General features: G+C 49.0%; 1 protein-coding gene across 3 annotated transcripts in view; it reads left to right on the top strand.

Moving 5' to 3' along the window:
• PLXNA4 (plexin A4) overlaps positions 1-25,851 on the top strand; it is a 604,081-nt gene that overhangs the window by 292,837 nt on the left and 285,393 nt on the right. The window contains exon 1 of one of the 3 annotated variants that reach the window (XM_082238692.1): positions 6,710-6,841. The exons of 1 other annotated variant lie outside the window; for it this stretch is intronic. The gene's annotated coding sequence lies outside the window, so the exon portion shown is untranslated. Of the gene's footprint in view, positions 1-6,709; positions 6,881-25,851 lie in introns of those variants that run through there. One more of the 3 variants, XM_082238690.1, reaches the window with a different exon arrangement.

Here is a 25,851-nt window from a genome sequence, read left to right as displayed (position 1 = left end):
CCAGTTTATCACACGTAAATCTCCCCGGTCGGCTCCGTTTTCCACTTTAACAAGAAACAAGCACTTCATAATAACTACAGAGATTAAATTGTTAGGGCCCCGTAAACCATTAACCTGGAGGAAATGTAACAATAAATTAAACATATTAACAAAGCTGTACTACAAGCTCAAAATTTGTTAAGTAAATTGTACAGTTATTAAGAATCGGCTCGGCATATCCCTGATCCATCACTGGCAAAGTGTGTGTGGGCAGGGGAGAAAAATGAGCTCAGACAGGTGGCTGCGCAGCACAGATCCTGAGGGGGTGTTTCTATCTGGGAAGAGAGGAATAGCAAAGTTAGCCAGACAGTACTTTGTTTGTCCTTCAAGCCCTGCCCCCTCCCTTCATTGATTTCCTCTTCTCGCGTTAAACCATGGGTGCAGAACCCTATAAATGTTGCTAACACAAGAACATAAGACGAATCTGTTGGATCAGGTCCAGCCAGTGACGTAGCGTGGGTTGTGAGCACCCGGGGCAAGGCAAGTAATTTGCGCCCCCTAACCCCCAGATGTTGCGCCCGGTGCGGCCGGCCCCCCCTGCACCCCCCACGCTACGCCACTGGGTCCAGCTCATTTGGTCCAGCATCCTATTCTGGATGCACATTTGTTCAGGAAATGTTGGGGTTGCAAATGAGAAAAGCGGATTTCAACTGGCAATTTTAGTGTCATTGCCCTCTTCTGCTAAGTAAGTCATGATTTCAAAACTCTCTGATCTGAGCCCAGACACCTTATTCTTAAGGCACCCTTCTGAAAGGGGCTCGGACCCTTCAAAAACCACAGGAGCGATACATTGTGGTCCCATCTGCAGGGAAGCTTCACGGCCAGAGTCGCGTGCCAAGCAAGCAGCGGAGCTGTGTGTGGCGACCCAGCTGCCCAGTCCTTTTTGTAAGGCAGTTAACATCAAGCTGCCCCCTGAAATCCCCACCTCTGCTGGGGCTGACAGTGAAATTCCTCTGTCTCTTAGAGAACGAGGAAAGGGGGAAAGGGGGGGAGAGGAGAAGAGAGCATCTCTTGAAAGAAGGAAACAGCGCAGCTTAAAACAACACAACAAAATCAATGTGTGGGATGAAATGATGGATGCTTCAAAGGAGAAAATGGGCAAGGCTGGTCAGATTTGTGCAGCAGAAAGATTCCTTCCTTTTCTCCTTTCTGCTCACCCGCTGGGAAGCAGCTTCAGACAGAGTGTTTAAGCCCAAATCACCTCCCACTACCCCAGCTGTGACCTGCCCAACCCCTTAATTTGTGAATTAGTGAAGAAGGTGATTCTGCTCACCGCAGAACTCAAACCATCTAACCTGAAGCGTCTGTAACCCGAGGTACCACTGTACTTGTCTTCCACTTGCTAGCACACCCATCTTTCCATTCCCATTGATGAAGCCAAATGAAGGTTCAGCTCACATCATGGTTGACGGATGAGCTGTGGCCTCTCTATATAACATAGGCCCCTCCAGACTGGTGGTTATGTATGTATGTATGTATGTATGTATGTATGTATGTATGTATGTGGGTGTGGTTTAAAAGTGCATTAGTGGTGGTTTAGCATTGGACTGTCCACACATCATTCAACTTTTTTAGCTGGAATGATGTGTGGGCAATTCAATGAAGCTGAGCACTGGAATATTACGGGCAGAAAGTCCTCCTTCATCCAGCACACAGTTGAACTGTGGGATTCGTTCCTGCAGGAGGCAGTGATGGCAACCCAACCAAGATAACTTTAAAAGAGGATTAGACAAATTCACGGAGGAGAGGGCTCTCCGTGGCTACTAGCCACAATGGCTGTGCTTTGCTCCGCTGTCAGAGCAGGCGAAGCTTCTGAATACCAGTTGCTGGAAACCACAGCGATGCAGAGCAGCTCTTAGATGATGCCAAACAGATGGAAGCAGCATGCAGAGAGATTGGGGGATGATGGGTGGGGTGGGGGTGAGGAGGGGAGAAGTAGGTTTGCTTTTCTGGCATCCTTGTTTTTTCACACCGCCTTTGGAGCTGTTTCTTTCCTTCTACAAGGAAACATGTTTGCTTCTTCTTCTTTTATTGGGCCTGGCAACGCTTTGGCTATTTGGATAAGAGGCTGTTTCTGTAAATATTGGCTTGAGTTGCACAAATACGCCTAACGTCTAGAGGACAGAGAGATGGGACTCAAATCCCAACTGTTTAGATAGTGGATTTGCAGCGGGAGGGAATCGCCATTCCGGAGAATAGCGGCCTCTTGGTGCCAATAGCTTGCAGGGGCTCAAAATGCTCAAGGCTGACGTGACTTCAGGTCAGCATCTGCTAAATCTGGAGCAAGGGTGTTTTTTGGACTAAGCGGCCCTGATGGTTTTGATTTTGATAGACAGGAAGTGTGTGTATAAATATAGAGAGCACGCTGGATGTAAGCAGCATTTGGTACAGACACAACTGAACTCCTTTTGGTAGGGTGACCCATGCAGTGTGCCATGAGGCTGAGGCCAGGAGACAGATTCTTGTCTCTACAGACCCCTTGAGATTCAGCAGTCATTCATGCATCTGCTGAAAGGTGAGGTGTTGCAGTTTCCCCAGTTGACCTCACTTCAAAAAAGACTTTCAACCTTTGGAAGTCAAGGGCACTCCCATCTCCATAGCTCCAACCTGCGTTCCATTTCTCCGTCTAAGCAAACGATGCCCTTTCTGATGCCACCTTTAGCATATGCACCGCCGGGGTGCAAAGATCTGCCCGGCACCCCCAAATTTAGTTTAAAATGTAATGGGAGCCCTGACCATTAGGTCCAGTTGTGGCTGACTCTGGGGTTGTGGCACTCATCTCGCTTTACTGGCCGAGGGAGCCGGCGTACAGCTTCTGGGTCACGTGGCCAGCATGACTAAGCTGCTTCTGGCGAACCAGAGCAGTGCACGGAAACACCGTTTACCTTCCCGCCGGAGTGGTACCTATATATTTACTTGCACTTTGACGTGCTTTTGAACTGCTAGGTTGGCAGGAGCAGGGACCGAGCAACGGGAGCTCACCCCATCGTGGGGATTCGAACCGCCGACCTTCTGATCAGCAAGCCCTAGGCTCTGTGGTTTAACCCACAGTACCACCCGCATCTCCTAAATCTAGTTTAGCCACCCCCAAATTAACTTTTATTGAGCTTTTTTGGGGAGGGGCAAACTCAAAAGTTGTTAAGCTTTTTTTACTGCTGCTGATCAAGAGGTATACAGTTGGCGCCCCCTAGAATTCAGCGGCCAGGTGACCCGCACCCCTTGCACCCTGGGTAAAGACGGCCCTGGTGATTCCAACTTCCATCAGCCCCAGCCAGCATGGTCAATGGTCAGGGAGTTGGAGTCCATGTCAACCTCATTTGCATTAAAGTGCGGCAAAGGGAAAGAGCACCAGGGAGCAGAATCATAGCACCAAGCACTATGATCTACAGGTTCTTTTCTCTTGTGCCCCTGATTTCAATGGCAGACGGAGACATGGCCTTTTTGGCACTGGCACGAAGTTGATACAATACAATAACTCTAAAGAGGTCTGCCTGCTAATATTTGAAGTTTCAGTGCCAGGTCAAGTGTTCTAAAGCACGTTTAAATGCCTCTTTAAATACCTGAGCATTCTCATGACCACTGAGTTCAGGGTGATGATTGCACTATTTATTTTATTTCTAGTTATTGCGTTTCTCTCCCACCTTTTTCTCCCAGTAGCTCAAGGTGGTGTAAACGATTCTTCACCCCCTTCTCATTTTTAAACTCCCACAACAACCTTGTGAGGAGGTTAGGCTGAGAAGACCAAAGTAACCTAGTGGGCATCATGGGTCAGGATTTGAACCCTGATCTCCCAGGTTCTAGTCCAACACTAACTGCTACACCTCACAATCTCTACTGCTGTACCTTTTGTTTGTGGTGCTTCAAGTGATTTGATTCTTATCTGATGAGCTAACTGTCTTTACGTAGTACGCCGGTTTGAAAATCTTGACTAAGAAGCAATTTATGCATTTTAAAAAAATACATAGGATACAGATGGCAGAATATACTGCGATAATATGCAGAGCACCTGCTCTGTCACTGCATAGACCATGGGAGGAGAGGGCTTTTTGGTAGGGCAATGATCCTCCCTTAGGATTTGCTTGTTGACTCCCATCAGTTCCCAGCTTCTTTCATCTACTACATTTTGGGATCACTCATGTTGTGTGCCAGAAGGCTTTGCTCTAACTCATCCAAATCCAGGAGCACATACACCAAAATGCATCCCGGGACCTTCTACATGCCAAGCCAATGAGCTACTGGGACACAGCGAAGTGTGGCTGGGTGCTTTAAAAAATGGCAGCTCTCCTAGGAACAGAGAAATCTACCCTGTCCTGATTCAGACCACTGAATTGTCTACACCAGTGTTTCCCAAACTTGAGTCTCCAGCTGGTTTTTTTTGGGACTGCAACTCCCATCATCCCTAGCTAGCAAGGCCAGCGGTCATGGATGATGGGAATTGTAGTCCAGAAACAGCTGGAAACTCAAGTTTGGGAGACACTGGTGTACACTGACTGGCAGCAGTTCTCTGGGGTTTCAGACGGGGAATCCTTCCCAGCAGCGCTTCTCCAAGGTTCCAGTGAGGAGGTTGCTTTGTCACTGAGCTACGGTCTTCCCCTCTCGTGAGATACGTGCCGAGCTCTCCAGGTCTGGATCTCCTCTGAGAACATCCAGTGATGTCCTCAGCAAGTGGTTTCAGTTTTTTTTCCCCCAAGATGGGTTCTGCTCCTGATCTGTTTCCTTTCCCCTGGAATACATTTGCTGCCTAATGTGTGTTGACACAGCAAATACACATGTTTGTACAAACAACCCAGCTGAGAGCAGCTTTGAAAGCCCCTTTGCAGGAGGCGTAAAATGTGCTGCGCAGATGACGGTGGGAGACCCGCCTCCCTGGCTGCTCTGTAAAGCATTCCCATTGGGGAAGAAAAGGCTGGAAACTGGCGGTGACGGCGACCGATAATGCCGGTGAAGAAATTCCTGCAGGCAGATGTTGCATTATGTTGCATTATGCTAAGGAGCAAGGCTGAGAGGCACGATCAGATCTGGCTTGGGCTCATGGATATCACATTACATCCGGGATCATGGGACTATTATCCATTGTGCAAACTTTGGATGAGTGGGACATTAACACCTAAGGCACAAACAACATAGAAGAAGAGGAGACCAATAATTTCACATGTGGATCTGCCCTGAAGTCATTTTGGGTACCTTCCAACTTTACAGTTCTATGACCATATATCCTGCTTTGCACTAGATGACCCTTTGCACCCTTCTCAAGTTTATAATTCTAGGATTCATTGAAACAGAGTGCAAGGAGTGCAATTTAAAGCACTGAAGGAACTTGCAGGTAGGAGGACCTTCTCCAGGCTCACATTTTTCCGTGTTTCTTCACCTGAGTTTCTGAGCCTGGCAACATGGACATGTTTCTTTCATTTTGCTCAACCCTCAAAAGCTGTTCTTCATTTGTTGCAGTTCTTGAAATTACTCACTACCCTGGAGAGCTTTGAAGGAAAATCTGGGTTGGGGAGATATTTCCCCCCCCTCCTCCCCAACCCACCACCAATTGCAGAAGCTGCTGGTGTTCCACTCATTCACCATTCTAGGGATCGGAGGAATTTTAGAGAACAATGGCTAAAACTCGATGCAAATGGTCAAAGAAGCAAGTCTACATGGAGAGAAGGAGAAAGATTCTCCCCATATGTGGCGAATAAAGAGATGGGTCCATGTGGAAAGGACACATTAGGAAATGGATGACAAAGCGGTTGTTGTTTGCAGGATCCATGCATGTGTTTTGTCTGTTTGTTTTTAATGTGAGTGTAACATACAGTGGTACCTCTGGTTGCGAACGGGATCTGTTCCGGAGGCCTGTTCGCAACATGAATAGAACGCAACCCACAGCAGCGCATCTACACACACGTGGGTTGCGATTCGCTGCTTCTGCGCATGTGCGAGATGTCATTTTGCGTGTCTGTGCATGTGTGAGTGGTGAAACCCAGAAGTAACCCTTTCTGGTACTTCCGGGTCGCCACAGGACGCAACCTGAAAAAACGCATCATGAAGCAAACATAACATGAGGTATGACTGTACATACATTAGGTTCCTGCTGGATCAGGCCAATTGCCCATCTAGTTCAGCATCCTGCTCTCACTGTGCCAACCAGATGCCCCTATGGGGCAGGATTTGAGTGCAAGTGCCCCTTCCCCTCCTGTGGTTTCCAGCAACTGGTATTCAGAACCACTGCTGCCTCTGACAGTGGAGGCAGAACATAGACATGGCTAGCCCTCTCCTCCATGAATTTGTTGAATCCTCCTTTAAAGCTGTCTGGGTTGGTGGCCATCACTGCTTCTTGTGGGGCCACAGGAACTCTGTCTGGCTCCATAGGTTGCCCTCCCATTCCTGGACCACACCCAGTTCATATCCCCTTCGCAGCCTGGCTCTGCGTCTTCTCCAACTGGTTTTGACTGGCTGGGATGCACCCTACTGGGCCAAGAGAAGAACCACGCCCATTTCCCAAACCACTTTTGGCACTAGATTCATCCTTTTCTGTCTCTAGCCCCACTAATACCCCTGGGATATGGTCCCCCAGGAGGGCAAGTATGACGGAATGAGGCCCCTGAGCTAAGTTTCCAGCATTCTTGTAAAAGGTTCCAGGCCACAATGGTTGACCAATGAGAAGTTGCAATGTCAATTATGAGATCACAGTGCAGCAGCTGGTCAGATAGCCAGGCACACAGGGGAGGGGAGTCTCATAGGGCTGAATAAGCTGGGAAGTGGAGGGTCCCTTGTGACTACACTGAACAGGACAAGACAGAAAATAACAAAAGGGGTATGTTGTTAGCATCCAACTTCCCAGAAGTTGCATCAGGCTTGTTTTTCTTCCAATGCGCACATCTAGCCAAGAGGCAATTGGAAAGAAAAACCCACTCCTTCTGAACAAGATCCCTTTAGGATCAAAACCTGATTGCGGTGCATCTTCCCCCCATTCTGCTCACACCAAACTGCTTTCATTAATATGCTGCCACCTCGTGGCAACTGGCAGTCAAAATTGTCTTGTCACCTCTCCCAGCTCAGCTGTAAAGCTAGTTCAATAAGTGAGTGTGCGGATGGACGAGAGAGAGAGAAATTATATGGAATTACTGTCCTTTAGCAAGGATGCCCTTCATTTCCTAATGCATGTTTTGCACAGAAGATTATCCCCATGACAAGCACTCTGTCAGATGGTTTTGGCAGTCAACTTGCACAGGTCAAGGAAGATCTCAGAAAAGTGTGGCTTGATTCAATTTTGCCGGCTGCTAAGTTCCATCAATTGGTGAAATTTGTTCCCTCCCCGGCTGCCCTCTAAGCCCTGATCCATAGGTCAGCAAAGGATGTTGGGACAACAGCACCACAGTGGAAGCTCCCATTGTCTGTTTCCTGCACCTTGGAGCTAGGATGAGCTGGCACCGCCTACACCAGTGGTACCCAAATTGGGCAGTACCATCCCCTGGGGGGGGGGAATTACCTTGTTGTTTAGTTGTTTAGTCGTGTCCGACTCTTTGTGACCCCCTGGACCAGAGCACGCCAGGCACTCCTGTCTTCCACTGCCTTCCACAGTTTGGTCAAACTCATGCTGGTAGCTTCGAGAACATTGTCCAACCATCTCATCCTCCGTCGTCCCCTTCTCCTTGTGCCCTCCAGTATTGGAGCCTCAGCTTCAGGATCTGTGCTAAGTGGCAAGGGGGAAAGCTTGAGATCAGGTGATTATCAAACTTTGAAAAGCTGGTATCGCTGGATGAGGTTTATCAGTTTTGTTCAACTTAAACTAAATAGTTTTAAACGGATATTGAATGTGCAATTCATTGTTACTGCTTTGAATTCTGTTGCGCTATTATCTTCCTTAGTGGGTCATGCAGCCCATTCTGAATAATCCTTTTATTAGGGTAAGGGAGCAACTTTTAAACACCCGCTGGAAACTCTTCTCATGGTGCAGAAGCAAAATACTCCTGTTTCTTAGTCTAGTCTCAACCAGAACGTGGGAGACAAAATGAACATCTGAGGATTGGGATCAGAAGTCAAAGGTGGCTTCTGTCGATCTGGGATGTCCCCCTTAAATCGGGACACTTGGAGGCACTGGGATGGGGATCTGTCTGCAAAAGCTTTCCCATGGTTCATATTGAGCCATGAAAGGTCCCAACTGAGATCAATGTCCTGCTGCCCTAGGTTCCCTACAATTACGGTGGTACCTCGGGTTAAGAACTTAATTCGTTCCAGAGGTCCGTTCTTAACCTGAAACTGTTCTTAACCTGAGGTACCACTTTAGCTAATGAGGCCTCCCGCTGCGTGATTTCTGTTCTCATCCTGAAGCAAATTTCTTAACCCGAGGTATTATTTCTGGGATAGCGGAGTCTGTAACCTGAAGCGCCTGTAATCTGAAGGGTCTGTAACCCGAGGTACCACTGTATGTCACAAAGCTGAAGAACTAAATCCCACCGACCCGAGACTCTGATGAGGGCTTTTCCCAGAGCCCCCACGCACTCTGCCGGTTCTTCAGAAGAAATTATCTTATCTGAAAGAGGAAGTATTAAAAACCCTTAGATACTTCCTTTCCTTTGCATTTTGCCTCCCCTGGTTGCCAAGATATTAAGGCGCCGACTAATATTTCCCCCGCTGCATTTCCTCTTCTGCCTGCCAAGAACTGTGTGTGCAAACAAGAGTTTCTTCTTTTTTCTAATTAGGTGTCCTCTGCTCCTCAAAGGGGAGCAGCGGAAAATGAAAGAACTGGCAAGCAGGGGAAGGCGGGAGAGAGAGAGAGAGAGAGAGAGAGAGAGAGAAAGAGAGAGAGAGAGAGAGAGAGAGAGAGAGAGCGCTATGTTGGTCTGCTTCATCATTACTAAAATGTGCACACTATTGCTGATTTGGGGAGCTGCTGCTGCGAACAAAGCCTGGTGTCTTGTTAGGTGGACAGGGACTGGTGCGTAAAAGGGAGCAGAATCATAGCATTGGAAGGGACCCCGAGGGTCATCTAGTCCAACCCCCTGTGGCAATGCTGGAATCTCAACTCAAGCATCCATGACAGATGGCCATCCAACCTCTGCTTCGAAACCTCCAAGGAAGGAGGGTCCAAAAGCTCGCGAAGGGAGGCCATTATAATACTGAGCTGGAGAGTAAATGTTTCGTCGGAGGCATTCCTTCTGTAGTTGCTGACTTCTCCCAGGCTAATGTGGAATGTATTACCCTTCTGATTTTGCACTCGCTTGCACAGTCGTGAGGTGGTCCACCGGCTGCCTCTTTCAAACATTTCTGCTATAACTCTTGCAGGCGACTGCAGCTCTAAGCAGCTAGAAAGCCTGGCTGCTGCTGTAACTGCCGCACGCAGTTTCAGAATGAAATACTTAACTTGCTGGCATGTAGTGTTCATAATAATACAGTGGTACCTCGGGTTAAGAACTTAATTTGTTCTGGAGGTCCGCTCTTAACCTGAAACTGTTCTTAACCTGAGGTAGCACAGTTTCAGTTTAAGTACGGACCTCCGGAATGAATTAAGTACTTAACCCGAGGTACCACTGTATCTATTATTATGTAGGGTTGCCATACATCCGGAATTTCCTGAAGATATCCGGAAATCAGCAAAATGTCTGGGGAAAACCGGGTGTAAGGCAACCCGTGTCGGCAGTGTTGTTTTTGCCAATTTTCCATTAAAAAAGCTCAAAAACGTCTTTTTTGTGATTTGGCCAAAGCAGTTCAACAACACTGGACAAAAAACAACTTTTCTGTTCAAATTTTCACTGTTTGAAATATGGCAACCCTATATTATACTCTGTGAAAGCAGGTGCCAATAATGTAAGTAAATAAGAATTTATCAGCTGCAACCTTAAAAAGTTTAAAACAATTGAAAGCAATGTGCAAATTTTTTATAGTGATTTCTTTTTAAAAAAAAAATCTATCAAAAAAACCTTATGCAGAACGAGAGACTGCAAGAAAAAAAAAGTATAGAGAAATTCATAAGCTAACAGAGAGAATGTGCAATAGCTCAGTTGGTAGACCATGAGACTCTTAATCTCAGGGTTGTGAGTTCAAACCCCACGTTGGGTAAAAGATTCCTGCATTGCAGGGGATTGGACTAGATGACCGTCGTGGGTCCCTTCCAACATTATAAATCTGTGATACTGAATTTTTAAAAAAGGCTTTAGTGCTCAGTTATACCCTCAAAGCTTTAATTCTCTTTTATTTTATTTTTTAATTAATTTTCTTTTTTTCTCATCACAAATATACTTCTATCCACAACATACAATTTGCATAATATCTCCCCCTCCCTCCCTTTGGACTTCCCTCAACTTCCATTTCTGATTTATTATCCTCCCGATTGCATTCTGCTTTTGTTTTGTTTTTTTACAATATATCATATTTTCCTTTTGTTACAATACAGTAATGCCTCGTGTTACGTTTGCTTCATTTTTTCAGGATACGTCCCGCGGCGAACCGGAAGTACTGGAAAGGGTTACTTCCGGGTTTCGCCACTCACGCATGTGCTGACACGCAAAATGATGTCATGCGCAGAAGTGGCGAATCGCGACCCGCACAGACACGGGTTGCGTTCTCTCATGTTGCGAACGGGGCTCCGGAACGGATCCTGTTCACAACCAGAGGTACCGCTGTATTTGTTCCCTGTCCATAAAAGCAAATGCCAAAGCTTTAATTCTCAATCCAGTCACGTGTTTTCTGATTTCTTCCCCCCCCCAATTATTCATAGAACAAGCACTTGATCCTGTGGTTCAGGAGTTAACCATGGTTCCATTAGCTACCATATTTCTCCACGTTGCATGGAAGAGCTAATGGCTCCTAGCCGCAACGGCCACATTCTGCCACCACAGTTGGAGGCAGCGATGCTTCTGAATACCATAGAATCATAGAATCATAGAGTTGGAAGAGACCACAAGGGCCATCGAGTCCAACCCCCTGCCAAGCAGGAAACACCATCAGAGCACTCCTGACATATGGTTGTCAAGCCTCTGCTTAAAGACCTCCAAAGTAGGAGACTCCACCACACTCCTTGGCAGCAAATTCCACTGTCGAACAGCTCTTACTGTCAGGAAGTTCTTCCTAATGTTTAGGTGGAATCTTCTTTCTTGTAGTTTGGATCCATTTCTCTGTGTCCGCTTCTCTGGAGCAGCAGAAAACAACCTTTCTCCCTCCTCTATGTGACATCCTTTTATATATTTGAACATGGCTATCATATCACCCCTTAACCTCCTCTTCTCCAGGCTAAACATGCCCAGCTCCCTTAGCCGTTCCTCATATGGCATCGTTTCCAGGCCTTTGACCATTTTGGTTGCCCTCCTCTGGACACGTTCCAGTTTGACAGTGTCCTTCTTGAATTGTGGTGCCCAGAACTGGACACAGTACTCCAGGTGAGGTCTGACCAGAGCTGGTCAGTTGTGGTTTCCAGTTGCTGGAAACCACAGGAGGGGCGAGACTTTTTGTGCTCAGATCCTTCTCGTGGAATTCCCACGGGCCTCTGACCGGCCACTGTGAGAACAGGAGAGCGCGTCTTATGTTCTTGTGAGATTTCTTTCTTTATGGTCTATTGGTTTGTTGGCTTGTCTGTGTCTGAAAGGCAGGGGGCAGGAGGCTAAGGAGACCTGGCAGTGGAGAAAAGGCCTGGTGCAGTCTGAGAGAAGCGTCTCTGAAGTAAGCAGCCGCCAGCGCCCTGTCTTCGGTGCTCGATTGCTCTTGCGGACAGCCCTTGCTTGATAGCCATGTCTGATCTCCGCCGCCTTTGTGCAGTGACTGGCACTTGTTGTATTGACGCTGAACTCCTGACCTTGCGTTGTCTCGGTCCGTGACCTCATGTCAAAACCACTTTGGGTAGAGTTTCATTGACCGGGTTGCCTCAGGTTCCCAAAGGAGGGCGATTGCTCAGGCCGGTGAGCGACAGGCGCTCCTCGCTCTTCCCTCCTTCCCTCTCCCCGTCTTCCTCGAACAGCTTCAGGGACAGCAAAAGGAAGGACAGAGGAGGGAGAGGCATTAACCTGAGCTGTCGCTTCAGCTAGCCAGGAACACAGGCAAAGCGGAATGGAAAGAAAACATTCGACGCCGCAAACAAGATTGGCACAGTATCAAGGGATGATTAGCTGCTTGTGCTTAAAATAGTGCCCCTTCAGAGTTTGTGCGACCCCACAAACCTCTGTGTGTGACAGAGCTCCTCAGACATGTCTGCTCTAGTCACTTGTAGAGTCCGACAGTGGCTGTCTGCGGAAGCGCTTCCAGCAAAGAAGTTCCTTAACGGAAACGCGTCTCCTGGACTCACGACGTGACAGCTTCCGGCGAAGCATAGGTCTCCCTGCAGTTGCTTCTGACACCTCCCCGCTATTTTCGCTCGAAGTGTCTCTCACCCCTTTCTCTCCCCTTCTGCTTCCTGCCTGGGCTGCTGCGTCACTCTCAGCATTACTGAGATCCTCCTCCAGAGACCCCGCGCTCCCCCTACTGGTCCCTGCTTTAGCTGTTGACTCTCTCCCAGTCTCTGGGAGCCCTGCCACTTCCCTTTCCTCCGATGTCAGTTCCCTGACATCCACCTCCCCTCCAGGGCCCCCCTCTTCCCCGCCCCTATTCTCTCCTCTGGGCGGTGAGGAGCTGAAACCCCTAAAAGAATCCTCCTCATCTTCCGACGTCTCGAACATTTCCCTCCATCGGTCTTCGTCCCGACTCGCTGAATCCTCCTCCACCTCGGAATCAGCGAACCCCTCCAACTCTTCTTCTTCGTCGGTGGTGGCGAAGTATTCCCTCCGGAACCTCGCCACTGGCTGGGGTTTCCGAGGGAATCTCTGATGAAAAGTTTCAATCAAAACCTCGTCATCTACATCCTCTGCCCTGACCCAGGTGTTTTCCGACTCCGGCTCCCCTTCCCACATTACCAAATACTCTACTTGCTCTCCCCTCCACCTGGAATCGAGAATCTCCGCTACATGGTAGCTGTGTTCTTTTTCCTCCATAGCTGGTCCCCTATTGACCCTCCCCTCTCTGTCCCCTATATACGGTGACAGCAATGATCTGTGGAACACTGGGTGCAACTTCATGTGGTTAGGTAACCGGAGTCTGAAAGCCACTGGGTTGACCTGTTGCGTGACTTCAAATGGGCCCAGTCTTTTGGGTCTTAACTTCTTACAACCTCCTTTAAATGGTAACCCTTGGGTGGACAACCACACCTGATCCCCCACCCTAATGCTTTCTCCTTCCCTTCTGGTTTTGTCTGCCTGCCTCTTATATTCCTCCTTCGCCCTGTTTAAATTAAGTTGGAGCTGGCGATGGATCGCTTCCATTTCTTCCACGAACTGTTCTGCGGCTGGAACGCTCCAGTTCTCCCCCTCCCCCCCTGGGAAGGCTCGGGGATGACACCCGTGATTGGCCAAAAAAGGGCTCATTCCCGTGGACACGTTCTCCGCATTGTTATAGGCAAATTCTGCCAACGCCAGCTTCTCCACCCAATCATTCTCTCTGTCATTCACATAACACCTCAAATATTGCTGGAGGACACCATTAGCTCTTTCCGCCTGCCCGTTGGTTTCTGGATGACGGGCAGTTGAGAAATTCACCTCTACATGCAATAAGCTCATGAGCTTCCTCCAGAACCTGGAAGTAAATTGTTTCCCTCGGTCCGAAACCACCCTCAAGGGGGCACCATGCAATCTAAACACATTTTCCACAAACAATTTAGCGGTTTCTTCTGCTGTGACCGCATGTGAGCAGGCTATAAAGTGGGCCATCTTGGTTAACAGGTCTACCACAACCATGATGGCTGTCTTCCCTTTGGACCTGGGCAGATCAGTCATAAAATCTATTGCCACTGCCTCCCATGGTCTTTCCGGCGTGGGTAGTGGTTCTAATAAACCTGCCGGTGCCCGCCTCTCCCCCTTGGCTCGTTGACATCGGTCACACCCTCTCACATACTCCCGCACATCTTCCCTGACCTTGGGCCACCAGAATTCCCTGGTAACCAGCCACATGGTTTTGTGTTGCCCAAAATGCCCTGCTGTGGGGCTATCATGCAGTTGCTTGAGTACCTTTTCCCTCAATTCTCCTTCAGGTACGTATAACGCTCCCTTGTAGTACAACGCCCCGTTTCTCTCCTCAAAACCCCCGGGTTTGTCTCCCTCCCTCCTGAGACCCCTGAGTTTGTCCTGGGCATATTCATCCTGCACCGTCCCCTCTATCAGTTCCCTTAGCCCCACCAGTGCCGCCCCACACACCCAGCGATCCTCGGGAATGACATGGGTCTCTTCGGGTGCACCCTCTCCCTCCAAATATTCAGGTTTGCGTGATAGAGCGTCCGCCCTAACGTTCTCCTGGCCTGGTACGTAACAAATCTCAAAGTTAAATTTGGAGAACTCCTGGGCCCATCTCAACTGCCGTTGGTTGAGCACTCGCGCAGTTCTCCAATACTCTAGATTCTTATGGTCCGTGCGTACTTGCACCTTCTGTTGTGCACCAATTAGTAGGTGCCTCCATCTCCGGAAGGCCTCATAAATCGCAAGGAGTTCCCGGTCATACACCGTGTAGTTTCTCTCCGATTTGTTCAGCTTTCGCGAAAAGAAGGCACACGGTCGCCACTCGGACCCCTCCTTCCCTGGCTGCAGAAGAAGCACCGCCCCTATGGCTCTGTCAGAAGCGTCTGTTTCGACCCTCAGCTTTTTTTGTAAATCCACATGTAGAAGTTGTTCGTCAGAGGCGAAGGCCTTTTTCAGTTCCTCAAACGCTCGCTCCGCCTCCCCCGTCCAAACAAACTTCTTTTTGCTGCTGAGACAGTCCGTGATGGGCGCCGTCAGGTGAGCGAAGTTTCGGATGAACTTACGATAAAAGTTTCCAAACCCTAGGAATCTCTGCACATCCTTCTTAGTCTTGGGGGTTTTCCATTCCAGCACCGCCTGAACCTTGCCGGGGTCCATGGCCAACCCCTTGTCTGACAAGCGGTACCCCAGGAATTCCACCTCCTTGGTATGAAACTGACACTTTTCCAGTTTCACCCACAGTCTGTTGGCATGCAGCCTGCTCAACACTTCTCTGACGTCTCTCACATGTTGCTCCTCATTCTCCGAATACACCAACACGTCATCTAAAAAGGCCACGCAATTCTTGTAGAGCAAAGGCCCCAGTACATGGTTCATATAGGCTTGAAAACACGCGGAGCCTGCTTGTAATCCAAAAGGCATAACGAGATATTCAAATGCCCCCAAAGGGGTGAACATGGTGGTCTTCCATTCATCCCCTTTCCTTATACGTATCAGGTTGTACGCCCCCCTTAGGTCCAGCTTTGTAAAAATCTTTCCTGTTCGCACCCTGGTCAAAATATCATCAATCCTGGGCATAGGAAAAGCCACCGGCTCTGTCACTGCATTTAGGGCCCGAAAGTCACATACCAGTCTCGGCTTGTCCGTGTTCTTTTTATCCACAAAAAACACTGGGCTACCCCCCGCTGCCTTGGACTCTCTGATGAAGCCTCTCTTCAGGTTCTTGTCAATGAACGCTCGCAACTCCTGCATCTCCCTGTCTGACATGGCATACAACCTGCCTACAGGAAGCTGTGCTCCAGGGAGTAAATTGATCTGGCAATCAAAGGGCCTATGCGGGGGTAGTTGGTCAGCTTCCTTCTCGCTGAACACGTCGCTGAGATCAGCATACTGTGATGGCACCTTCCCCTTCTCCATCACTTCCGTCCCTGCTAGGGTGGCTTGGGCCCCTGCTGACCCCTTTCCCCCCCTGCAGTGTTCTAAGCAATGTGCGGAACCGAAGGAAACCACTCTTTGATGCCAGCCCACCAGCGGATCATGTAGGGCTAGCCAGCTCATTCCCAAAATAATGGGAGCGCCTCCCAAGGTGGCCACATTAAACGCTATCAGTTCTGTGTGCCTTGCCACCCTCATTATCATTGGGATGGTCTGCAAGCTGACGCCTCCTCCCAACAGTTCTCTGCCATCGATCGTGGTCACCTGCAGGGGGTTGCTTAAGGGGATAGTCTGTATCTGGTGTTCAGCCGCAAACTCCTTGCTCATGAAATTGCAGGAGCTGCCTGAGTCCAACAGCGCCTTTATTTTTAGGGGGTGTCCATTTTGCAACTCTAGCGACACTTCAATCACTAGAGCAGGTCGAGGAGCTTCTGGCACTGGCACTTGGGAAAGGGGCACTTTCACTGCTCTTTGGCCTGGCTGCAGTGCCCTGCTGGCAACCAGGCGTTGGCTTTTACCTGCTCCGTTTCTCCCTGCTCTTCCCCCTCAACAGTTCCCACCATCCCTTGCCATTCCTTCCTCTGGGGGCAGACTCTGGCAAAGTGGCCTGGCTGTTGGCAGAGATAGCATTTCCGGGGTCCCTTTCCCTCCTTCTTCGCCCCCTCACTGGGCTTTGAAACTGCGCGCGCGCGGGCTGTTCCGATTTCCATCGGCTCTGCCGGCGGGAAAGCTGGCTCAGGAATGTCTGGAATGCGTAACTCCTTCCAACGTTCCCCTCTCCCTTCCCGCCTCTCCAAGGCTCTTGCCTCCTGGCGCGCTCCAATGGTCAGCGCAGACTTGGTCAGCTGATCCATAGACACCGCCCTGGGGCTCCTGGCCAGCTCGTCTTTCACAGCTGAAGAAAGACCTTCTTCAAATAGCATCTGAATGGGTGCTGCCGATAAATCCCACCCCAATCTGTGAATCAGCATGGTAAATTCAGTCCAGTACTCACGGACAGATCTGCTTCCCTGCTTGCAAGCCATTAGCTGTCTGCGCACTCCCCCCTCCTCAATATCGCTGGAGAACATGATATCCATTGCCCGAAAGAATTTCATAGCGTCCTTCAGGATGTCGTTGTGCGTTGCCATCAGGGGTCGAACCCAGTCCCGCGCCCCCTTCTCAAGATGCCCAATTACGAAAGCAACTCGGGATTCCTCATCAGGGAACTCATCAAACTGCACATTCAGGGCATATTGCATTTCAGTCCTAAAGGCATGGTAATCCTTGGGGTCCCCCCCAAACTTCTGCACTAATCCTGGTACCTTTCTGGGGAACTGAGTGGTTCTCCCCTTCTTGTCTGCATCTTGAGCCCTCCTCTCCTCGAGCCTCGCCGTCTGCAGCGCAAGTTGGACCTCCAATGCTCGGTATCTGTCTTCCAAGCTTGGACCAGCTCCACCCCCTGCGGCTCCGGCTCCTGCTGGGTCACTCATGATGCCTTCTCCTGCACAGGCAGCGTACAGAGACTGTCGGACTGCTATCAAGGGATGATTAGCTGCTTGTGCTTAAAATAGTGCCCCTTCAGAGTTTGTGCGACCCCACAAACCTCTGTGTGTGACAGAGCTCCTCAGACATGTCTGCTCTAGTCACTTGTAGAGTCCGACAGTGGCTGTCTGCGGAAGCGCTTCCAGCAAAGAAGTTCCTTAACGGAAACGCGTCTCCTGGACTCACGACGTGACAGCTTCCGGCGAAGCATAGGTCTCCCTGCAGTTGCTTCTGACACCTCCCCGCTATTTTCGCTCGAAGTGTCTCTCACCCCTTTCTCTCCCCTTCTGCTTCCTGCCTGGGCTGCTGCATCACTCTCAGCATTACTGAGATCCTCCTCCAGAGACCCCGCACTCCCCCTACTGGTCCCTGCTTTAGCTGTTGACTCTCTCCCAGTCTCTGGGAGCCCTGCCACTTCCCTTTCCTCCGATGTCAGTTCCCTGACACACAGGTAGCTCACAGCAGCAGGCAGCAGGCAACGCTCTGGGCCAGGGGTCAGCAAACTTTTTCAGCAGGGGGCCGGTCCACTGTCCCTCAGACCTTGTGAGGGGCCGGACTATATTTTGGAGAAAAAAAATATGAATGAATTCCTATGTCCCAGAAATAACCCAGAGATGCATTTTAAATAAAAGGGCACATTCTACTCGTGTAAAAACACCAGGCAGGCCCCACAAATAACCCAGAGGTGCATTTTAAATAAAAGGGAACATTCTACTCATGTAAAAACATGCTGATTCCCAGACCGTCTGGGGGCCGGATTGAGAAGGTGATTGGGCCGCATCCAGCCCACGGGCCTTAGGTCGCCTACCCCTGGCTTAGGAGCGGAAGAAGGATCCTTACACTGTATCTGGTCATTGGCATAGCTGTCAACTTTCAGATTTGAAAATAAGGGATCAGCAACCTCACCTGTCCAGGGTACAGTCCACGGGATATCTAACAATCCGGGATAGCAGCGGGAAGCAGCGGGAAACGGCGCTGAAATAAGGGAATTTCCCTCAAAGAAAAGGGAAGGTTGACAGCTATGGTCATTGGTCCATCTAGCTTAGTATTAATGGGCACTGGCTGGCGGAGGCTTTTTGGGTTTTCAGACAGCCTTCTCACCCAGCCCTACCTTGAGATGCCAGGGTTGAACTTGGGAGGTGTAGCGGTTAAGAGCGATAGACTCGTAATCTGGTGAACTATGTTCGCATCCCCACTCCTCCACAAATAACCCAGAGATGCATTTTAAATAAAAGGACACATTCTACTCATGTAAAAACACGCTGATTCCCAGACCGTCTGTGGGATGGATTGAGAAGGCCATTGGGCCGCATCCAGCCACCGGGCCTTAGGTTGCCTACCCTTGCTCTGGGCCAATGTGGTGGTGCAGAGGTTAGAGTGTCCAGCCAGTACTCGGGAGAGACTAGGGTTTGAATCCCCACTCACTGTGTGGCCTTGCGTCCATCACTCGCTCCCAGCCTTACCTACCTTGCAAGGTCATCTTGAGGATAAAACGGGGAGGAAAAATGTGTATGTCTCCTTGAGCTCCCTGCTGGAAAGAAGGAGCAATAAACAAATCCTCCTTGCTTAGCTGAGCTGGTAGAGCATGAGACTGTTAATCTCAGGGTTGTGGGTTCAAGCTTCTTCTTCTCTGGCGATCACTTATAGCTGAGTAAGATTGTCCTTCATAAACACAGTTTTAACAGTGAGTCCGTAAGTGACTGTGGAGGCCAATTCTGGATCCACACGTCCTTCCACAGTGGGGACATAGGTTTCTGGTTGGGAGTTGACCACAGTGTGGATTTGCCAAACTTGCCTTCCTCTTAACTCATTTCTCCCTTTCGTCCTGAGTTCAAGCGTCTTCAAAGTCCATGACACCTTTGGCAAAGGTTGTTCTCCAACTGGAGCGCTCACAGGCCAGTGTTTCCCAGTTGTCCGTGTTTATACTACATTTGTTTAAGATTTGCCTTCAGAGAGTCTCTGGGCCTCTTTTGTTGACCACCAGAATTACGCTTTCCATTTTTACATTCGGAATAGAGTAGTTGCTTTGAAAGACGATAACCAGGCATCCGAACAACATGCTCCATGTTAGGCAAAAGATTCCTGCAACTAGACGACCCGTGTAGTCCCTCCCATCTCTACATTTATATGATTCCTTAATTCTATGAAACAAGCACATTGATGATTAGAAAACTGCATTAAGTGGCTACCAGGCTGGGTTTGATGTTATTTGGTTAATTCACAAAGAACCCTAAACATAGGAATGTAGGGTTGGAGGAGACCCTTGAGGGTCATCTAGCCCATCCCCCTGAGGAATCACATATTAGGCCTAAAGTACTGTCAGATTCCTTATGGTCTGCCTCGATCACCGAGATCCTCTGATGGGCCCTTCTTGTGATTCCTCCACACCCCTGAGGTTCAGCCGGACTTTACTAGGGACAGACCCTGCCCTGTGGAACTACCTGCCAGGAGAGGTTTGGCAGCTATCACCCCTGCCTTCTTTTAGACATCTCCTAACAGCCATGTTGGGATGTGGGTGGCGCTGTGGGTAAAACCTCAGCGCCTAGGACTTGCTGATCGTATGGTCGGCGGTTCGAATCCCCGCGGCGGGGTGAGCTCCCATCTTTCGGTCCCAGCTCCTGCCCACCTAGCAGTTCAAAAGCACCCCTAAGTGCAAGTAGATAAATAGGTACCGCTTTATAGCGGGAAGGTAAACGGTGTTTCCGTGTGCTGCGCTGGTGCTGGCTCACCAGAGCAGCTTCGTCACGCTGGCCACGTGACCCGGAAGTGTCTCCGGACAGCGCTGGCCCCCAGCCTCTTAAGTGAGATGAGCGCACAACCCTAGAGTCGGACACAACTGGCCCGTACAGGCAGGGGTACCTTTACCTTTAACAGCCATGTTACTCAGACAAGCCTTTGAAGTGTGAATTTCTTTATAACTGACCGGTATTGACTAACCTTTTTATGAACACCTTTACTACCCTTATTGTTGTAATATTGTGTGCTGTATACTACCTTGCTATATATTTTTTTAATGAAAGTGTAGTCTATAAATCTGCCGATAAATGAATAAAGAGGCCGGGTATTGTGCAAGGCTGCAGGCAGCACTGGCAGCAAAATAACAGGTCCGCTCTGAGCAATCCAGGCACCGTTGCTGTAACCCCCAAATTACCTAAGTTTCAGGACATATTTGGGCTACCAATGCATTCATGAGTGCTCCTGCACTCTTGTATTTTCAGATGCCTCCCTATTCTCTATGATGAGTACAGAAATTGTGATTTTCTTTTTGAAAGTTTGGGCACAGCACAGATTTCAAAAGAGGGATTTGTGTGGTTGAGTCAGATAGAGTTAAGAACCTTCAGATTCCTAGACTATTCCAGACTATCCCAAGTTAACTGCTCGGCTGACCTCCCTACCTCTTTGATGTTTAGATAGGTACATCTTAGTTTGAAACCTGTTTACAACTTCCTCCTCCTACACTTCTCTGTGGGATCTCAAGATGAGAGATCACCTGGGATCCATCCTCTGAGAAGAAAGGAGAAAACATAGCTGCCCTAATCTTCTCTAGATTTGTTAAGTTAGATCTACAAACTTGGTTTACACACACTCCTATTGAAGTTAGGCACTTCCTATAGTAATGGCGTTTTTATTCTAAGGAATTAGATGCAGAAATATAGGATAGGGGACCGCTGACTTGTCAGCAGTACATGTGACCAAAAACAATTGGTCTTCACAGAACCCAAGTTTAACATGAGTCAACAGTGTGATGCAGCAGCAAAAAAAGCTAATGCTATTCGGAGCTTCATCAACAGAAGTCTAGTGTCCAGGTCAAGGGAAGTAATAATCCCACTCTATGTTGCCTTGGTCAGACCGCACCTGGCATAGTGTGTCCGGTTCTGAGTGCCACAATGTAAGAAGAATATTGACAAACTGGAAGGTGTACAGAGGAGGGCAACCAAGATGATCAAGGGTCTGGAAACCAAGCCCTGTGAGGAAAGATTGAGGGAGTTTGGGATGTTTAGTCTGGAAAAGAGACTGAGAGGTGATATGACAGCATCTTCAAAGATCTGAATGGCTTCTCACATGCAAGATGGAGCAAGCTTGTTTTCTGCTGCTCCAGAGAGTAGGACCTGAAGTAATGGATTCAAACTACAAGAAGAGGGATTACCACTAAGCATGAGGAAGAACTTTCTGACAGTAAGGGCTTCCTCTTATCCCATTGCTTTGTGATTGGGGAAAACCATTCTTTAGCGTTCAGTTGGAGCAAACGACAATTTAGGTTTTCTCTGGATTGGTGCTTGCTCTGATTGAGCACTAGAGAGTGGGTTTTCCCTTGGAAAGGAGCAAGGCAAGGGGGGAACTGCTTGGGCTCATGCCTAGAAAGTGTGGGTCAAGCAGAAAACCACTTGGACCCATATGTTTTTAAGCAGAAATGTGGACAACCCCTATGAGTTGTTCGACAGTGAAATGGAGTACTGGGCTTCCCTGGAAGTTTTTAAAGATAGCTTGGATGGTCATCTGACTGGGGTTATTTAACTGTGATTCCATGGGGGTTGGATTAGATGGGCCTTGCAGTCCCTTCCAACGCTGCCCTGTTACGGTTCTATAATAAACAACCTTGTTATTTTCTAACAATTCAAGTCCTAGCGATTGCAACCAGCAAAGTCTACTCTGTAACATAAAGCAACACAAGCCAAACACTGCAGACTATGCATGCCAAAGAGTTCCGGTAGGCAATTGAGTTCAGTTTTCCAATAGTTCATCCATGTGTGGTGTTTGTGTGTGTTTGTTTGTGTGTGATTCAAAGAGGAGAGCTGTTTCTCTTTGAGTGCCCACTGACTCTCAGTCTGAGCATGTACATCTGTCTGCTGCAGTCCGGCTAGCTTCTTTTCAAGTGGCTGTGCATTGCTTGGGCAATTGTGGTGATCTCAAAAAGCCTTCAGTCCTGTTTCCCTGAAGACACACACCAGTCAGTCAAAGACCCCTTTGTGGCAAGGCCTGCTACACTTCTCTGGAGTCATCCCCCCCCCTCCAGATCCCAGGAGGTCATCATTGCATTCCGTGTGCATGAGGCAGGCATGATCTCATCCCCAACTGAAGAACAGTGTCTGGCCTGCCAGCTTTGCAAGTGATTCGCTGCAAGTACAGTTTCCAAGCATCACGTCATATGCGTCCTCATGCAGTCAGCAGCACATGCGGACAGATTCTCACATGTGTTTATGTGGATGAAAGTGTCGCTAAACAAGCTAGGGCTTCCTGATAGGAAAGATTAGGAATGAATTCTCCAGCTCTCTCAGGCAGGGTCCTGATCTTTGTTTCTGGGTGCCTAAGCAAGCAGTTGATCCCTAACAGGCAAAACTGAGGCTGTAGCAAACAGAATGCGAAGAAGAAGAAGAAGAAGAAGAATTTATAACAACAACAACAACAACAACAGCTTATTATTTATACCCCACCCACTCTGGGCTGCTCCCAATCAAATATTAAAAACACAATACAGCATTAAACATGAAAAACTGCCTTCAGATGTCTTTTAAAAGTAGAGTAGTTGTTTATTTCCTTGACATCTGATGGGAGGGCGTTCCACAGGGTGGGTGCCACCACCGAGAAGGCCCTCTGCCTGGTTCCCTGTAGCTTTGCCTCTCACAGTGAGGGAACTGCCAGAAGGCCCTCGGCGCTGGACCTCAGTGTCCGGGCAGAACAATGGGGGTGGAGACGCTCCTTCTGTCGAGCAGCTCTTACTGTCAGAAAGTTCTTCCTGATGTTTAGTCGGAATCTCCTTTCTTGTAACTTGAAACCCTTGTTCGGGTCCTACCCTCTGAAGCAGGGGAAAGCAAACAAACGAATCCTGGGAATGAAGGGTGTATGGAAATGAGGCTCTGTGAGTAAAAAATCACAGTCCCCATCATGCAGTTTAAATGACCATTGGGCGTGCTTTAAATTATATTCTATAGTAAGAGCACGGGTGGCGCTGTCGGTTAAACCACAGAGCCTAGGACTTGCCGATCAGAAGGTCGGTGGTTCGAATCCCCTTGACGGGGTGAGCTCCCGTTGCTCGGTCCCTGCTCCTGCCAACCTAGCAGTTCGAAAGCACGTCAAAGTGCAAGTAGATAAATAGGTACCACTCCGGTGGGAAGGTAAATGGCATTTCCGTGCACTGCTCTGGTTCGCCAGAAGTATCTTAGTCATGCTGGCCACATGACCCGGAAGCTGTACACCGGCTCCCTTGGCCAGTAAAGCGACATGAGCGCCGCAACCCCAGAGTCGGTCACGACTGGACCTAACGGTCAGGGGTCCCTTTACCTTTACCTTAAGAGCTATTTGATGGTGGAACAGATGCCCTCAGAAGGTTATGGACTCCCCTTCCATGGAGGTCTTTAAGCAGAGGTTGGATGGCCGTCTGTCAGGGATGCTTTAGCTGGGATTCCTGCGTTGTAGGGAGTTGGGCCTAGAGGATGCTTCGGGTCTCTTCCAGCTCTGCAAGTCTACTATTCTGTGATTATAATACCTTAGAAGCTCAGTGCAGAGAATCCACAGCCACTGACATTCTTTGCATTCCTGCAGGACACTGTGTGCAAAGCTCCGTCGAAGGTGGAACTCCATTGCCCAATGTCACAACCCCCCAGGAAGGGTAGGGCCTGCTCCTCCTGGCAGAGGCCGGCTGCTTCTGGAGTGAGCCCAGCCTCGGCTAATGGATGCCTTGGCAGGGCCCCTTGCGCGCTGAATGCTTGCTCTTGGCAGGCTGTTACCTTGAAAAATGAGCTCTCCCGAGCTTGCCTCTTGTTGCTACAAACGAACGCTTCCCATTGATTAGCACAAGCCTTGTAAGTGTCTAATTTATCAATCAGCCAGCGCGGTGGGAGTGTGTGTAAACCAAGATTTCAAAAATTATGTCATCTGTCAATTGACTGGGGAATGTGATTGTTGTGTGGGCTTGGCGCGGAGGGCCCTCACTCAGAGGAGAGATGAAATGGAGGTGAATTGAATCACCTCCCACCGTGGCCGGCGGCCCAAGACTATCGCTGGCCTTCATGGTACAGGACTCTGAGCCTGGTGAAATGGGAGGTAAGCCCAGGATGTTCTCCCCTGGGAACTTGCTGAGATGAGCAAGAGCTCTCCTTGTGCATAAGAAATTCCTCGTGGGTTGTGTCCATGGGGATATCCCCAGTACAGTGGTACCTCGGGTTAAGTACTTAATTCGTTCTGGAGGTCCGTTCTTAACCTGAAACTGTTCTTAACCTGAAGCACCACTTTAGCAAATGGGGCGTCCTGCTGCCGCTGCGCCGCCGGAGCACGATTTCTGTTCTTATCCTGAAGCAAAGTTCTTAACCTGAAGCACTATTTCTGGGTTAGCAGAGTCTAACCTGAAGCGTATGTAACCCAAGGTACCACTGTACATGAAGGCCCTTGTGGCAACCACATAGGGTCCCCGGACGTTTAATGGTCTATTGATCCCTGTGCCACCACTGTGCTCACTTCCCTGCTGCCAGCAACCCGTTGTTGTTGTTGTTGTTGTTTAGACATTTAGTCGTGTCCAACTCTTCGTGACCCCCTGGACCAGAGCACGCCAGGCACTTCTGTCTTCCACTGCCTCCTGCAGTTTGGTCAAACTCATACTGGTAGCTTCGAGAACACTGTCCCACCATCTCATCCTCTGTCGTCCCCTTCTCCCTGTGCCCTCCATCTTTCCCAACATCAGGGTCTTTTCCAGGGAGTCTTCTCTTCTCATGAGGTGGCCAAAGTCTTGGAGCCTCAGCTTCAGGATCTGTCCTTCCAGTAAGCACTCAGGGCTGATTTCCTTCAGAATGGATAGGTCTGATCTTCTTGCAGTCCATGGGACTTTCAAGAGTCTCCTCCAGCACCAGAATTCAAAAGCATCCATTCTTCGGCGATCAGCCTTCTTTATGGTCCAGCTCTCACTTCCATACATCACTACTGGGAATACCATAGCTTTAACTATACTTTAACTTTAAACACTGAGTCCAGACTGTTGTTTAAATTGAACCAAATAAACAAGTTTATTTCATAAGCCTTAACAAGTTTATGGTTTCTCCGATAATATTCCTGTCAGTTTCTTAACTTTAGTTTCTTTACCGGCCTATTCCTTCCTAATACCTTCTGACTGATTATATCAACTGTTTGACTGACTCCTCTTAACAGATTCTCTCACTCTCTCCCATCAGACTAGCCCAACCCACGGACTTATCTTCCCCATCTCCTCTCTAACTCCAGGCTGATTTCTCAACCACCCTAACTCATAACTCTAACTCCTCCCCTTGGGTTCCCATTGGTTAGTCATTTTACAATTAGTTAACCCTTTCCTTATGAACCCAGTATGATGTCACACACCTAGGAGGGCAAACCTCCATTCACCTTAATTCCCCAGTTGTGTTTCAGGGCCCTGGCAGAGGCCCCAGAGACATTCTGGAGAAACCAGGGGCTTTTTGTGCTGGCTTCGTAGAACTCAACAGGGAATGGGATACGGCCAGAATTATAATCAGAATTAGTTGGCTCTGCCTGCCAATGGCTCTTGTTCCTCTCATGGGCTCTGGCGCCACCTACTGTCAATCTCCCTGCCATCTGCCCTACCGGTCCCAATTCACATCCGTTGCCCCTCCCTCTTTGGCAAAGTGCTTTCCGA

The sequence above is a fragment of the Podarcis vaucheri genome (genome assembly GCF_965113315.1).
Source record: "Podarcis vaucheri genome assembly, chromosome: 10".
Lineage (NCBI taxonomy): Eukaryota > Metazoa > Chordata > Lepidosauria > Squamata > Lacertidae > Podarcis > Podarcis vaucheri.
Note: the sequence above shows the minus strand (reverse complement) of the source record. Positions and strands in the feature narration are given on the sequence as shown.